General features: G+C 37.8%; 1 pseudogene; it reads right to left on the bottom strand.

Annotated features, from left to right (window-relative positions):
- Positions 1–2,003: 2,003 nt before the first annotated feature.
- LOC104849206 lies at positions 2,004–2,733 on the bottom strand (annotated as a pseudogene).
- Positions 2,734–18,017: the final 15,284 nt, after the last annotated feature.

Here is an 18,017-nt window from a genome sequence, read left to right as displayed (position 1 = left end):
TTTTTTTTTTTTTTTTTTTTTTTGGTACTGGGGATCAAACTTGTGAGGCAGGTGGTGGAACCACTGAGATAAATCCTTGGTCCTAAGAAGATTCATTCCTTTGCCTTTCGTTTCCAAGGAGCCTTTTAGACTCCAGGTGATTCTTAAGAGAGATGATTCAGAGTAGATAAAATAGATGCCATGAAGAAGGATGGGATTCACTGGAATTAGTTCTGTGAAATTGTAAGCTTCCACTGCCACCCACAAACTCCATAATCTGCTGTTCTTCACTGTGTGGTCTACTATGTCTACTCTATCTACCATGATGAGGATATGGCTGCTCTCCCCAAAGTTCACGTGCTAGAAACTTGTTCCCAGTATGACGGTATTCAGGTACGGGTAATGCAACTTTTAAAAGGTGTGGTCTGGTAAGTGGTAATTAGGTCATTGGGAGCATGGCTCCTGGAAAGGATTAATGCTTTTCTCATAAAACAAGTTCTCACCAGACTGAGTTATAAAAAGAGCAAGCCTAGCAATTCCCCACCATCCAATTACCTCTACAGAGGCTCCCACCATTGTGATGCCCCGAGTTATGAAAGCTGAACAAATAGAATTTCCCATTCATGGAATCTGAACCTCAAGAACTGTGAGATGACTAAACTTTTCTTTATAAAGCAGCCAGACTTGAGTATTTTATTATAGCCACAAAATACAGACTTAGACATTGCCTTTTGCAGACTGTATTATTAGGGCTTTCTTATTCTTTGTGTTTCAATTTGGTTTTGGTTAATGAGAGTGTCTACCAAGAAAATGAGAAATAGACAAGAACATGACTGGGCATTTCTGCCCCCTAAAATTGCTTTGCTATTCTGCTGTCTGCATCTAATGGTCACAGAAGCTGTACCTCTCTAGTTCCAAGCTATCTCTCAGTTACAGCAACATATTCTCTCCTCCTGCCCTTTTCAGAATATGGAGAGTAATGGCTTCCTCTGGATCCAGTCTCATACTTCAGTAGACTTCAATCACTGAACTCTGTGCTAACCTCAGTGATTGTTCTGCTTCTAAACATCTCCTTGCTTGAATCATCTGAGTGTGATATCTCTTTTGTCACGACCCTGAATGACCCAGCCAGAAAACAATCTGACTGCACCTCATATACTCCCCCTCACACAAGTTCTGAGGCAACCAGAGTGCAACATGCTAAGAACTAGCACATTGGAAAGGGTAGAGCTTGAAAGGATCACTCTTTCCACACCACCCTGCTTTTTTGCACTTAACAGGATCCATTTACCTAAGAAACTTGCCAGAAATTATTGCAAATACACACAACACATGCTATATGTGTCATTACAAAATATAATAAAAATATAATGTAATATTGATTTGTACTTTAAATAAACAAATGCAAATGTTATCATTATTTTTACATCCTCAAGTATATGTGGTCATTGTGTCATAATTCTTTTTTATTTTCTTGCTTACCATATTATAAGCTACCATATCTATAGAGATTTTTGTTTATTTTTGCTTCTTTGATTATCTATTTATATCTATCTCCCTCAGTTCACAGAAGCAATATCTACACAAATAATAGTGTATCCTCTATGTCCAAGTCAGGTATGGAGCGTGAAGTAGTCACTCAATAAACAGCATTTGTGAATAAATTATTGAAAGTATATTTTCTAAAGTATCTATTGTTCACTACAGACTGTAATAACAATTCTTCTGTGGGAATTGACCAGGAGAAAAGACAAAAAGGTAAACAACTGCAAGGGTTATGATAAATGCAACGTACTAGGAAGTTAGGAATTTAAAACTATTATACTATGTCACTGTCCTCCCAACAAATAAATTATACATTACTGCTAACTGCATTTACAGATATAGAAATAGTTTCAGAGAAGATAAGTAACTCACCTAATTTATAACAGCTGGTAAATTATAAAGTTACAACTCAAGCCATTGAGGGGATGAGAGAAAAAAGTTAATAGTGACCAGATTACAAAAATACCATGCTAGATACCTCAGTTCATCTCTCTGATAAGCTCATTGATCTGATCTTCCCTGTTGCCAGCATCTCCACCTTCCACAAAATGAATGGTATTTTTCTTCATTCCACCCCACAGAGAAGATAATCTGAAGGCCCAATGGAAGTTATTTGGCTCTTTGAAGCATTTTCTAACAGGATAGATCTCATGAATTAGATCCCCTACAAAGATTATGCCATATTTATTGAGCGATTGAGCAACTGATGAGTTATCTTTCAGGGTCATTTGCATCTTGCTGATTTTGCCATAACCACACTTGCAGTTTCTTCATTTACTGACTTTAGGTTTGGATAGATGCATGCAATGTATGGTTCCACAATCCTCAGCATGCTGAGCTTCACAAAAGTGCCATGGATGATCTGGTGTAGGTGAAGAAGCTATAATAAACACCTTACCGAGCTTTGAGATAGCAACATTGATACCTCTGGTCCTAATGGCAAATACCGATTTGGGTTCTATAGGATAATATAAGTTGTCAGCTTTTCTTGCCATCCTAGCCATTCAAATCTCAGTTTCGTATATCGATCTATATTCCCTGTAATCCTGCTTCACTTCTTCACAGGTGAGCTGCCTCCTTGCATTTCAAAACATCTGAGAAAACTTTAGGGGGGTGTGTTTTATCTTCAACTCTGTGAAATTTCTTCACCGTTTCAAGGATTTCTGGTACAGCAGGAACGCTATTTCTCTTCTCTTCACTAGCCTCCATGGCTCTTGCCAAACTTGAGTCTATATTTTTATATACTTTACTCCTTTTCATGGAGGCTCTAAGTACTGAAAATTCCATATTCATATGAGTTACATATATTACTTTGTATACATATACTTTGCATCATATAGTATTCTAGGGACTTAGAATATTACAAGAAGCAAAATAGAAGAAGTCTTTTTCCTCACTGAATTGGCATTCAAAGTCGGAAAGGCAATTAAAAAAGAATCAACATAATATATGATAAAATTTCTGAGTCATAATTTTTTAAGGAAATGCAGAGTAAAGAGATAGAAATTTAAAAGGTTTTTTTTGTTTTGTTTTGTTTTGGTACTAGGGATCAAACTCAGCACCAGTCCAAAAAGGTTGTTATTTTAAGTTGGCTGGTCAAAGGAAACCACTCTGAGGGCTAACCGGGCACTTGACTGTCCACATAACACCTTGGGGAACATTGGGAAAAGATGTACCTTCCTCCAAGCCCATGCAGTCCTTCCTTGAGCATTAGTGTGACTATTTCTATGGCAACCATGATAGGCTAGGTTCTCATTTTCTTATCTTTGGTTTATTTTTAAAGTTTTTCATTTGTCTGTCTACCTTCAATCTCATCCTCTTTTAAATTCCCTAGTCCTCTGCTATCAGTTTAATTTTAAATAATCTTGTCTAACAACCCAAGCAGAGGTTGGCTCTCAATTTCCATGAGATCTCAGTTACAGTGGTGTATAGAGTTCAATGGAATGAAATGAGAAAGTGTGCTGGGAAAAGCAAATTAAAAATAAAATTATAAATTATGGAGCCTGTCTGGCAATGTGTAGGCACAAACAGGAGACCAGAATTGTGCAACAAGCAAAGGGAAAGTGATAGCAGAAGGAGCTGGGGAAGTAGCCCTTACAATCCTGGTAAAGATCTTTCAATTTATTCTAAATGTGAAGGAAATCTATCAGAACAGGAAGCTCTCTCTTTTAACAGGAAAAATAAATAAATTTTCACATAAGAAGATCAGATTTCATCTTAAGATATTGAAATGAGTTAAGAGTCATTCTCCTGACAGATTGCATACTGAAGGCATTTGAAAGGTTGGAAGGTATGGTCAGAGACAAAATAGACTGTCTAGTTCTTGCCAGACCAGCAGAATCAGCAACACTGGCCACACAGCAAAGCATAATCTCCAGATATATTTAATCATAATGTGCATTTCAAACAAGATTAGCAGGTGAGCTGTAAACATGACAAAGGAAGATGTGTGAAAGGTAATAATGTGTAACCCTGTATTGCTAAACTTCAAGGATGAAGCAAATGCCCATTTAGCTCTCAGAGTGGTTTCCTTTGACCAACCAACTTAAAATAACATACTTTTTGGACTGGTGCTGAGTTTGATCCCTACTACCAAAAACAAAACAAGCCTTAAGAAGCTATGAAATGAGATTGGATCCATTGGGAAGGGCCCTGAACACCATGATTAAGAGTCAGGAGCATCCTTTCCAGAAAAAGCATTCCCGTCACCACAGCAGTATAACCCTCACAATGGCCAAGTACTACAATCTGAAAAGTTCAATATTACACAAAAAAGTGGAGAAATTTCAATTACTTAAAGCAAAATTAAATATTTAAAAAATACTCAGAAATATCTTTTTAAAAATTATGTGGCCATGCTATTGTCTGTTTGAAATTTAAAAAGCCAATAGCTGATTATATAGTGGTATTCACCCATGTTAGTTTGTATCTATATGTCAGAAGCTCTGAAATATGCTGAAGAAAATTAAAACAAAATAGCCCTTGTAGATGTACATCAGTGAGCTATTTATTCTTTTCATTTCTCATGTTCCAGAGGCCAAACTAAATTCCAAATGTGTTCTTTCTAGGAATGTAAATGTGATCAATTACAGGGCTTCTCCTCATCTATGTTTTGGCACAGAGGTTATTCTACCTTCCTTGCTTCTTATTAAACATAATAAATAGGGACACTCAGAATTCATCACAAGGAGAAGGGGTCAGACTAACAGAGAAACTGACAATTCTAAAAAATGACTTGAATACAAATTCTTGCTAGAATAATGTTCCACAGCGTGATTTCTACTTTTACCTTGTTTCTCTAATCTCTTCCCTTTTCTTGCTGTTATTTCAGCAAGTTTGGACCTCAACAAGGAGCAAGATGGACAGAGACAACAAGTACCCTATGACCAAGAGAGAAGTTTAGAAAGACATGAGACAAAGGTCACTACGTGCATTAGAAAAAAACAAAAAAAAAAGAAAACAAGGAAGTTCAGTCACATCCTGTTGGCTTTGCAGAAAGCTGCATCAAGAAACTGAACAAAGTTTCACCAAAAAACTGTTTAGTGTGCAGGGACAGAAGTTCACTAGGGAGAGCTGAGAGACTAAGGCAGAGATAATCAGCAGCCAGAACACAAAGTGCCTTATCTACCATGATGAGAAGTCTGGAACTTCTCATGGAATTTCTCTTATGTCTATATGTTTATTTCTGTCTCCTCCCTCACACAGGTCATGACCAATTATCATCTACATAGCCTCCTAAATGACCACATCCCTGACGTTTTGCCTTACCTCAGCCCTTAACTCTAATCCATATCTCTCAAATAAGCTAGACTGTAAACCTCACCACTTCCCTGCTTCAAAGACTTCCCAATGCAATACCAGCGAAATTCAAATTCCTTAATCTTACTCCACAAATCTACATGCTGCCTCCCACCCCTATATCTGTCCCTCTTGCTCACACAGTACCCTGTTTCTGTTCCTTCAGCATGTCAAGTTGTTTCTTCACTCAGCACTAGCATAAAATATTATCTCTGCTAGACTGCCTTTCTACCCTCTATTCTACCACATAATTTCTGGCTTCCTTTCATTCCTTCGGTTTCAGCTTGGACCCTGTCTCCTCGAGAGACATTTTATGATCATCCCATCTAAAAAAGTCTCTACCTTCTTTCTATAATATCATTTATTTCTATCACATACTTAACCCAAACCAAAACTATATGTTTATCAGTTTGTTTTTTGCTTAATTTCCACCACCTCATATTAATTTATTATTGCATATAACAAACTTAGCAATATAAGACAGCACACATTCATTATCTCAGTGGCTGTGGGTCAGAAGCCCAAAAAGGCTCAGTTCTATCCTATGCAGGGCTGCAATTAACACTGCCAGCCAGGATATGGCTTGATTGGGAAAAGCTTCCCTTTCAAGCTCACTTAGGTTGTTGGAAGAACCTATTTCCTTAAAAAAGAAAGACTAAGAGCCCCAGCTCTTGCTGACTGTCAACTAGAAACTGCCCTCTATTCCTTGTCAGATATGCATCTTAACACATACTCTTACTTTTTGATGGTCAGTAAGAGAAAAAATCTCTAGAATAAATATGCTAGAAAAGGGAGAGTTATGTAAGGTAATTTAATGATTTATATACCATTACCTATACCACATTCTATTGTTCTGAAACAAGTCACATGTACCATTGAAACTTAAAGGAGGATAGGGATACCAGCAGATGGGCATGATAGTCTGTATCCATAGTCCAATAATTTATGCTCCTACCACAGCAAAATACATTCATCCTCCTCCCAAGGTTCTTATCATAACATTCTCTTATGACATTCAAACATGACAGCAGAGTCCACTATCTTATTATCTAAATCAGCTCCAAGAGAGAGTCCAGGTGTAATACATCAAATACACCCTTTGGAACACAGCTTTTCTCCATATCGAGACCTATAAAAATAAAAACAAAAGTTATCTTCCCCCAATATTGCCCAATTGGAATCATTTGCTCTGTGAAATTAGAATCTAAGATAATCTTATTCATTGTTTTATCTTCAGAATGAGCACTTCTCTTAACTTACAACACTCAATAAACACTTAATAATAGTATACAACTGAAATTTCAAAAAGCAGGCAAAGCCTAGTTCTGGTATCTGACAGTAATTCAACCCCGAGAAATGAGGCCAGGTTGAGAATCAAATAATTAGAACTAAATAACAATGAATATGAAACAAAGGAAGGGAGAAAGGCAGGAAGAGGGAGGGAGGAAGCAATGAAGGACCAATACCAAGGAAGTACTACTGGATTGGGTACTTAGGCACTTTCACATCCGCGTGGTGGCCCATGCCAGCAAACCCAGCACTTTGAGAAGCAGAAACAAGAGTATCACAAATTTGAGCCCAGTCCAGTCAACTTAGCAACTTAGTGACATCCTGTCTCAAAATGAAAAATTTAAAAAGGTCCAAGGATGTAGTTCAGTGTGAAAGTACTGAGTTCTATCCCTAGTGCCACAAAAAAAATATTATAAGGACCTATGACAATACTAAAAACTATGGTACCAGAGAACTCAAAAGCTATGATCTGGGTTTGGTAGAAGGGAAATAAAGATGGAAGATGTTCTAAGAAAGCAGTTAAAAATACTGAATTCCAACAGTGAAAGTGAATAGGGCATAATTAGGGAACTACAAGGGCTGGATGGTTCAAAAAAGTGCTGAAAAGTTAGTCTGGATACACGACCATGATGAGATTTATTCTTCATTCTAAGGATAGTAGAGAGCTATGGCAGAATTTCAGTTAAGAAAATAAAACAATCAAATTTGTTTTAGAAAGATTGCTCACTTTCTTTGGGAAAAATCAACTATATTGGGAAAGACAGAGTCAGAAAGAACAGGAAGAAGCTGTTGCTAGAATATAAGAAATGGAAGAGGTTTCAAAGAGCACAGGGAATGCTTGGTCCACAATGGGAAGTAAGTGGATGGGAGGAGTTAGGGATGGTTCTTTGTGGAGGGGTGTCTGACTAGGAAAGATCACTTTAATATCACTGGGACACAATATGTGACATCTGCAACTTAAAGTAGGAGAGGTTTATTTGGTTCATAGTTTCGGTAGGTTCAGTTCAAGGCCAACTGGCTCCAAGACAAAAACGGCATGGTAGAACAGTATGGCAGAAGAAAGCTGTTTACCACATGGCAGTGGGAAAACAGAGAGAGAAGGAAGGAGCCAGTATAATATACTCTTTCAGTTTATGCTCTCAGTTCCATCCACACCTACTAGGCCCCACCTCCAAATGAGACTTGGGTTCATTTTTTTATCCAAACCATAATAAAATCTGTTTCTACAATCTAAAAAATGAAGGAGCCTGCAAAGAAGAGAGGAGAATGGATTAATCAACATTGGGGATGTGGATAAGAGTTAGAGTCTGTTGTATTTGAGGAGGAAGCTAGGTATGGGGGAACTGGGAATAAAAGAGATTGGCAACAGAGACAAATACCATGGATATGTTTTTGAACACAAAATGGGTAGTGGTAATATTGGTTGAAGTAGCAGTCAAAGAAAGAGAAGAGAATCAGGTGTGGTCCAGACAGGATGGAGGTAAGGCAGGCCAGAACTATTAGAGTTATGTCTTGCCTTTGGGACTTCCAGGCATAGAGGTCCAAGCAGCAGAAGTGTATACAGTACTAAAGAGCTGAAGACTAAAGTTTGATCTAAGTTCCTGATTTTCCTTAGATGAAAGAAAATGTTGGCCACAGAGTATAAATACAATAGGACACATGAGTAAATACCAAATAGTTTCTCTATTTATACTAAAGTGTAAATAAGGTTCAAATGGTATAATTGATAGTGTGAAGTAGGAAGAAAATGGCTAAAGGAAAAGGGGAAGTGGGGGGGGTAGAGTAAATGAAATAGGGAAAAGAAAAAGTATTTAAAAAGGCAAAAACAGGAACGAAGTCTTTGTAAATATGGAAGGGTAAAGAGGCTGAAGAGAGGGCAGGGGAAATGGGGAAAAAACAAGAACCAAGATACATCATGTAAAGGTACAAGATCCCAATGATGAATGTAACTGTATTGTTTGCCTTAAATGTACCAATAAGCTTAATGGGAAAAACAAACAAACAAACAAATAAATACAGACAACTTCTAATGGAGAACTGAAAGACGAACACTGCCCATTACAAAACTCAGAGGAACTCAGGGACAAGAAATCCAAGAAATAGGTTCTAAGTGTTTCTCCCAGCCTTTCTCACTTACTGCTCTACATTATGGTATGTTGCAAGTGTCAATTCAGATACAAAATATTGCTTTTATCTTTGCTTGCAGAGGAAATAATATCAAAATGTTGATAACATATAAGAAACATAAATTTTTCAAAGTGGAAAAATGAAAACTGTTAAGAAATGTGAGCATGCAGAAAGCAAATAGGGTAGGAACTAACTAGTAGGTAAGCGGAAGATGAAATCTAAATGTTTACAATTAGGGACGATGCTGAGAAACTTTTCCCTATAGATCCCTTGAGATATATGGGATTGGAGACTTTAAGCATGCTAGTTTGCCATGGTAAGTATGGAGCTGGGCATTGGTTGGAAGATCTACATACTGAATAACAAGACTGTCTCCCCATCCCCTCTTCATCCTGCATAGCCAGCTTAATAACTGTTGAACCCTGCAAAATGAGACATTGTTCTCTAGAGACTTTAGATGAGAGGTATTAGGAACAATAGAGTATGATGGTGCTGAAGTGAAAACAGAAAAGGCCTGTGCAGACAAACATTTTTAAAAATTCTTTATTATAAACTTTCCAGGATTGTTTTATTTTAAGTACCATGGAGGAAATAATTCAATGAAAATGTAAATTTGCCTAAAAGAAAAAGTCATCCTCATATAATGTTTTTTTAAATGGAAGATGCCAGGAGTGGTGGCACACGCCTATAATCCCAGCACTCAGGAGGCTGAGGCAGGAGGATCACTGTGAGTTCGAGACCAGCCTGGGCTACATAGTGAGTTCCAGGTCAGTCTCAACTATACAGTGAGACCCTGTCTCAAAAAAACAAAAAAAAAAATGGAAGAAATACTTAAAACTACCCAGGTTTGGTGACACTATTATGCTTTTGGGGCAATATTCTGCATTCTGACAGTGATATAAGGTGGGGAGGCACAAAGATGGGAATCAGCCTCCTTGCAACCAGGCCTCATGCCACCTCTTTTAGGACCATCAGTGGTATCAAAAAGGTCAGAGAGACTGAAGTTCTAAGCCCTCCCATCCCTCCAATATTTCAGATTTTCTTGAATTCTTTATCATTCTAGTGGAGGACTCTCTCAAGAAAGTGTTTGAGGTGACCAAATTCACTGTGGCCGGGAAGATAGGTGCAGAACAGGAATTCAATCCTGCTGTTCTGCAGAGTTGTTAACTGCTCTTCTCCAGCTATCAATTCTTTGTCTCATGATCTCTCTAACATTCTCACTGTAGGGTCTAGAAAACACTGCTAGTCACCATGTGATTCCCAAACCTGCTACACCCTCTCTTTTCCTGATGCTTCCTGAGAGACCCAGATTACAAAAAACGCCTCTTTGCCTTTACTCTGTGTATTAGTGACTAAGATAACCAGTTAATTAGAACCGGGTAGCCCGGCCAATCAGGCCAAATTCAATTGCTACACCTATTTGCTTCTCCTTTCCTGACCTAAATAAGCAATATTGAACATGACACAATCCCCTGATGTCATGGCACAAAACTGATACTCTGTGGTTAGCTGTTGGGCAATTCATACATATGCTTGTACCTCCCTGCTCTATCTCAAAGGTTTGAGAGAAGCCCCATTTTTCATTATGGAAAATTTCCCCTGCTTATTTCTGAATGAAATATTTTTTGTGTGTGTAAATACATGTTTTCTTAGCACCTCAATATTATTTCATTTGTCCTCTTAGCTTTTCCTTTACTTCAATTTATGCTATATCAATTTGTTTATTTTTTAATTCCTAATCACACATTTCTGAAATTATATGCTCGTGAACTCCCCTACCCCCGTTTCTCTCTCTCACACACACAGTGCTCATTACTGGATGGCAGTTTTACTGTTGCCATGGAGACAGATCAGTTCTCTATCAAGTGAGAGAAATGAATCATATAGCTCATGAACATTCATTTCATTTTATATTTGATTATTCTATTTTTAACATCTGTGACAAAAATGGATATTTTGTTTTCCACATCTTTTTAGTTCAGTGTTTTCCTTTTAAAGAGAGCACTTCATTCTTACTCAAAAAAAATACAGTTAGATTGTTATTCCTATTTGGACCATTATCCTAATAATTTAAGTTTCTAAATAGTAGGTAAAGATTTAAGATATATAAAATTTCAGTGTAGTATTTGTTATTCTTCTGTTGTAAATTTGTTAATGAATGTACTGACCTACAGAATTACGTATCATTACTAAGTGTCAGTTCAAAATGTGTGTACTTGTACACCTGGCACAAATCCTGGGGCTCATGTGGTGAAGAAATTTAGAAAATGTCACTGAATCGGAGTATATCAATACCACTCACTAAGGTTTGTGGGTGATTCAGTGGTTCTTATGCTCCTGTACATTTCTGGATCACTTTTCCATTTCTGAAGCACTTTCACGTATGGAATAGAATGTTCACTCTTCTTTCTTATAGAAATGATTGTATTACTCATCTTTCTTTCAAGTGCTACATTAGAAAGTCAGAATGTATATATTTCCCTATACCTCCTAAGAGTGTTTGAGGCTTGGGCTTTCCTTGACTTCAAAGAAATGACATTTACTTTTTCTTTTGGTACTGTCTGAGTTTAATTGATTGGCAAAGCCTTTTACAAAATCAAATGAAAATATGAGGTTTTATAGGTGGGGTGGGTTCATATGGAAAAAGAAGGGAAGAACTAGACAGGAGAAAAGTTTCTTTTATCATCAGATGAGGCCCTAGTAGCCTGAGAAGGAAATCAGGTTTTAGCCCAAGAAAAATCATGAAAGGGGATCCAACCAACGATCAAAGTAAAAGTATTTTTCAGGTCAGGAACGATTTGTCTACTACCTGTCCACCAGGAGCACATGGCCCCTATAACACCTTCAATCTCAGTGTGCCAGAACAACCAAGAATCCAAGGAGGGGCCCCAGGGTATGTAAGAGTGTGGTAGTGAGGAAGCCTTTTACCTGTACTTGGAGCTAAACTAAGCAATCCCCTTGGGTTAGGACAAGAGCCCTAAGCTTGGGATATCAAACTGACCACTCATACCAAACATTTTCACTGAGTCTCAGAAGAACCTGAGTGAATAGTGCATCTCCTTCTCTAGGGGTGGAGATGAAGTCACATGACAGCATAGTTAGGAGCATGGACTCGGGCCAAGGAAACTTTGACTCAGAATTTGTGCCTTCACCTGAGAGACTGGGTGTTGAGAAAGTCATATTTTATTTCTCTAGGCCATTTTTTTTTTCTGATCTGGGAAAAACAGAAAAGCATAATAGTGCTTACCATATGGAATGTTTGCTGTAAGCTCATGAAAGTTAGTTGATACAAAAAAATGGCAACTCAGAGACTGGATCATAGTAAGTACTCAGTAAGCATGAGTTACTATTGCTGACAGGTAAAGCTGAAAGAGATCAAGGATTAGCCTGAGGAAATGTGGCTATTTTGTTTGTTTGTTTGTTTGTTTTGGTACAGGGGATCAAGATCAGGACCTTGTGCTTGCAAGGCACACAACAGAACCATTGAGCTAAATCCCTGGCCCTATTGTGGCTAATTATTAACAGTATTAGGGATCTCTCTAATAGCCCACATTCTTTCTGAGACATCAATGGGGCATCTTTCCTAGGAGCTTCCAGTCTCACTGACCAGCCTCCCACATGCCCCATCTAATCTACCTTAAGGCCATTCCTGGAGGGAACACTTTATTTGTGTAAGTTTGTTTTTTCCTCACTCAGGTATAATCAAGCAAGCAAACATGCTGGTCAGCCAACATCCTGCTTCCAATCTGTCCTTCATCCCACAGAAAGAGAACACCTAGGAGAAATAGAATCACTTGACATAGCATTCAAGGTGCATTGCCATATGCCCACAAACTCACTCATTAGAAATTTTGTTAATCATAACATCCTCTGGGACCATCAGGCAGCAGTGAGAGTCCACAAGTCCTTGTACTTTGAGCACTGTGGGTTCATTCTGCCATGCCTTTGGCCAAATAATTTTCTCAGGACAGGGACAACTAGTGTCAGTATTTGTCAGAAACAATATAAAAAATTATTAGCTTTTTGCTCTTAAGAGTATTCTGGATTAGATAAAATGTTATGTAATTCTTTTGTTATGATGATTCCAATATGATAGCACCTCTTTGCTTCTCTCCTATCAGCCAAATTCTGCCAGTTTTTTGTGAGTCAACTCAATTCTCCCTCTAGACGAACTTCTCTGGACTACTTTTTATGTGATGATTTTCTTCCATCTGGGTCATGTACAGCATCAACACCAGTTTCTGTTGTGCATCTTATCTCACTGTCTTCAATTTTTATTGAACTAATAAATATAAATTAATTCCTTCCTCTTTGTTCTTTTCAGCTAGATTATGTTTCAACATAAGAAAGGCCATGTCTAGGCTGGGGATTTTGCTCAGGGGTTCCACTGCCTTCCTCACAAGCACTAGAGCCTGAGTTCAATCCCCAGTACAAAAACAAACAAACAAACAAAGGCCATGCCTAATACTTCTTCAGATCCACTTTTCTTCTGGAAGGTCATAGTGTAAAAAGTTAAATTTTGGAATTGAATAGGTCTGAGCATACATTCAGCAGGCACTTATTAGCTTGGAAGGTTAAAATTCACTAGAGATCAGGTTTCTAAAATACAGAATGGGAACAATAATACATTTATATATAAATAAATTGTCAGCAAAATATTACCTCACCTACAAAGAAGAAAATTCATGCAAAATATTCATAATATTTTCATTTATTTTACCACTCAATACTTGATTAGTTAAGCACATAGGTATGCATGTAATCTATTTAAACATCTCAGAATTTTCTTTGACACAATACCTCTTTACTTCTTTCCACCACCAAATTTCTCATTAAGCGTTATGAATTTGATCTTTAAAAAAATGTTTCCTTGCCCAGCCTGCATCCAGCAGAAAGTGGAAGGTGGAGTTCTGGGACAGCCGTGCAGAGATCACTTCTCACTCAGGCCTACCTCAAGCCAACTGGTGAGGACTGGTTTGATGCACAGGTGCCTCTGCAATATGACCCACACTGTCAGGACTCCTGATTGTGCCAGTTCTTGGATCAACTCTGCAGAGGCATAGGTCGTCATAAAGATCATTTTTCTGAGCTCCAGAAGATAGAACAGAAGTGAGCAACTGCAATAAAGGCACATCAGATCTCCATAGTTGGTAAGTTGGAGAGATAACCACCTTCCATCAGAACTTTGAATATCTTCAAAGAAAGCGTAGAGGGAACCTCCAGTAGAACCTTGCAGAGTTCAACCCTGAAGGAGGTCAGGGAGCTCAATTTGGGCCTTGCAGCCTGAATTCACCCTGAATCTCAGGGGTCAGTCATTGGCTAGTTGAGACTAAAGGACTGAGTTCTGCCCATGGCTGTACACATTGCCTATTATGACAGCAGAGATACAGACTGAAGAGGTCTTTGAAATTCTTTTTCTTCTTTCTTTTCCTCATTTAACTCTGCAAATTCTTTCTTTTTCCTGTCTTCTTTTTCTCCCCCATATTATTCTTCATCTGCCTTTCTGTTCCTGTTGCTGCCCAAACTCAGATTTCTTCTTTTATCATTTTTTTCTTCTTTCTTTATTTTCTTTTCTTCTCTCATTTTCCTTCAAACTAGGGTCAATAGTTTCAAAGGAAAGTGAGCCCCAATTACTTTTAAGTTGTTATATTCTTCTCCTTATTTTTACACTCTGTCTTTCCCTCTTGTTTTCAACATTTTCCTAAAGTTTGTGTGGTCATCCTGTGTGTTCTGGCTTCACTAGAAAACTTCACCAATACTTTTACCTATCTACTCCTCTCATCCCAATTCTGTCTAAGCCCCAATCCTAAAGGGTAAAGGTGGTATATTGAAGAGTTTTTTTCACTGTAAACATATTGTGGGCTGATCCTCTATTTTGATTTAATTCACATGGTTTAAAGGTGATAGATTAATGACTACCACAAATGATCAATTTGTAAGTTGTGCTTGATCCTATTGTGTTGTTGATTGTATCAATTGGGATAAAGGGTTGTGATTGATTTAATGAGAGTTGCCTTTTCTGATATTATGAAAATGAGAATGTCTATGAGTTATTAGAGACTCAAAAGCTAAAGCACAACTACATCAGGAAGATTTAAATATTAACCCAGGAATTAAACCAAGGACAACCCAACAACAAAAATAAAAATGAGAAAACACTTAAGCAAGTCACAAAGACAGACTTCTAGTTCACCAATGGCAAGTAGTAGGGCAAATGAGAATGAAAAGTCTGATAGTGAACCAGCAGGAGGCCCTAAAGCCATATCACAGGAAGTAACAAAACAGATCAATCAGTCTCTAGAAAAATTCAAACAGAAATAATTTCCCATAAATGAGGAGGGAGGGAGGGGTGAAGGGAGGGAGGGACAAGGGGAAAAAATAAGAACCAAAACCTGTCATGTGAAGGTACAGGATCCTAGTAATGAATGTAACTGTATTGTATACCTAGGTTGTATCAATAAACTCAATAAAAACTAAAAAAAAAAAAGAAAGAATTTCCCAGATAACCAAAAAGATGATGAGCAAAATGGAAGTCATGATTCAAGACTCTAGAACAGAAACTGACAAAAAAATAGATGAGCTCAGGACCATGATACAAATCATGAGTGCCCAGCATAAGAAAGAAATGGAAACAATGAATGCCCAACAGAGGAAAGAAATGGAATCCATAAAACAGATTTAAACAGATATCCAGGAGATTAAAACTCTATTGAAAGTGGATGCAACAGAATAAAAGATTGTGAAGATAGAATTTCAGATGTAGAAGATAGGATTGCAGTCAGTGACCATGGAAAGCAAGGTCTTTTAAAAACAGTAAGGGATCATGAGAAATTGATTGAACAACTCCAAGATGATGCAAAGAAGAATAACATAAGACTTATAGGAATCCATGAAGTAGCAGGAGAAAATGCAAATGACTTTAGAAAGCTGTTCACAGAATTAATGACAGAAATCTTCCCAAATAGAGAGGAAGAATGTGACATACAGATAAGTGAGGCATATAGGACTCCAACTAGCCACAATCAAAAAAAAAAATCTATACCCAGACATATAATAATCAAGATCCCAGAAACCCAACAGAAGAACAAAATACTACAAGCAGTTACAGAAAAGAAACAAATCACATTCAAAGGAAAGCCCATCAGAATCACAGCAGACTTTTCAACACAAACCCTTAGGTCAAGGGGAGCCTGGAGTGAGGAATTTCAAGTCCTAAAAGAAAACAAACTCCAAACTAGACTGATGTATAATGCAAAACTCTCTTCCAAAATGGATGGAGGAAATAAGATGCCTCCATGATAAACAACACTTGAGAAACTTCATGAATACCAAACCAGCACTACAATAAATTCTAAACAACATCCTAGAAAAATAGAATGAAGGTCAAAACACCATGAGGCCCAATATAAGAAATCAAGTAGGTAAAGCAAGAAACTAAAGGGAGAGGGGGAAAATTAAGAAGAGTCAACAAAAGGACAATAACATGACAATAATAAGTCAGTACATATCAGTTATAACCATCAATGTCAATGGCATCAATTCATCAATCAAGATAAATAGACTGGCAGAATGGATTAAAAAGCAAAATCCAACAATATGTTGCATACAAGAAACAGACCTTGCAAAAAGAAGCCAATAGCCCTGCCTGCATGCCACCAGCCCCAGCAAGGAAGGCGAGATTTGGAAGGCTGCTCTGAGATCTACTCTCCCTCCAACCTGCTTGGGCCCATTGGGTGGGACCAGGTAGCTGCACCCTCCCCTGGCTGCTCCACCACCACCTCCAGCAAGGAAGGTAGCTGCACAGCACTTCAGAACCCCCCCTCCCCACCCCCACTCTCAGTCCTCCTGATTGGGCCAGTCCTTGGACCCACTCTGCAGAGTCATAGGTGGTCATAAAGGGTATTTTTCTGAGCGCCCAACTTTGAACTTCTTTAAAGAAAAGGTTGGGGAAACCTATAATAGAACTGTGTGGAGTTCTACCCTGTAAGTCAGGGAACTCAATTTGGGCCTTGTGGACTGAGGCCAGTCTGAGTTGCGGGGATCTGCCATTGGCTTGGTGAGATCAGGGGACTTGGGTCTGCACATGGCTGTGCACATGGTATATTATGACAGTAGAGACATAGTCTGAAAGAAGCCCTTCAAATTCATTTTTGTTTCCTTGTTCCACTCTGCAAATTCTTTCTTTTTTCTGTCCTCTTTCTCCAACTCAGTCTCAACCTCCATCATATTATCCCTCATGTTCCTTTCTGTTCCTGCTCCTGCGCTAACTCAGACTTCTTCTTTTATCATTTCTTCCTTTTTCTTTATGTTCTTTTCTTCCGACATTTTACCTCACTTGTGGATCAATAATTTCAAGGGAATGTGAGCCCCTATTACTGTAAAGGGGATATATTCTTCTCCTTATTCTTGCACTCTATCTATCCTTTTGAATTTAATAGTTTCATAAAGATTGTATGATCATTCTATGTCCTCTGGCTTCACTTGAAAACTTCTCCAATTCTTTCACTTATCAACTCCTCTCATCCTAATTCTGTCTAAGCACCCATTCTAAATGGTAAGGATGCTATCGTGAAAAGCGTATTCACTACAAACATATTTTGGACTACTTCTTCACTTTAATTTCATTCACATGGTTTAAAGTTGATATATTAATGACTATCAAATAAATAAACTTGATAAAGCCTAAGCTAATCTTATCAAACAGGAAAGAAAAGGCTCAGATCCATGCAATCAGGAATGAAAAAGGTGAAGTCACAACAAATCCAACAGAAATCCAGAGGATCATTAATACCTACTTTGAGAACCTGTACTGCAATAAATTGGAAAACACAGAAGAAATGGATAGATTTTTAGAAACTTATGAATTACCAAAGTTGAACAAAGAAGAATAAAAACATTTTAAACACCCCAATTACAGTCACTGAAATTAAAAATATAATTAAAATTTTACCAACAAAGAAAATCCCAGGTCCTAACGAATTTACTGCTGAATTTCACAGGACATTTAGAGAAGAACTGCTGCCTTTACTCTTCAAAGTTTTCAATGAAATTGAAAGGGAAGCTATACTTCCAAATTCATTCCTGAAAGGAAATATCACTTTGATTCACAAAAGAGGAAAAGACACAACTCAAAAAGAGAACTACAGGCTAATCTCCTGAATGAATATAGATGCAAAACTCCTGAATAAGATACTATCAAACAGAATGCAGAGGATCATCAAGAAGATCATATATCCTTAGCAAGTCGGATTTGTTCCAGGGATGCAAGGATGGTTCAA

The sequence above is a fragment of the Fukomys damarensis genome, unplaced genomic scaffold, assembly GCF_012274545.1.
Source record: "Fukomys damarensis isolate Sample0158 unplaced genomic scaffold, DMR_v1.0_HiC HiC_scaffold_5, whole genome shotgun sequence".
Taxonomy (NCBI): Eukaryota; Metazoa; Chordata; class Mammalia; order Rodentia; family Bathyergidae; genus Fukomys; species Fukomys damarensis.
This window is presented reverse-complemented; position numbering and strand designations above follow the sequence as displayed.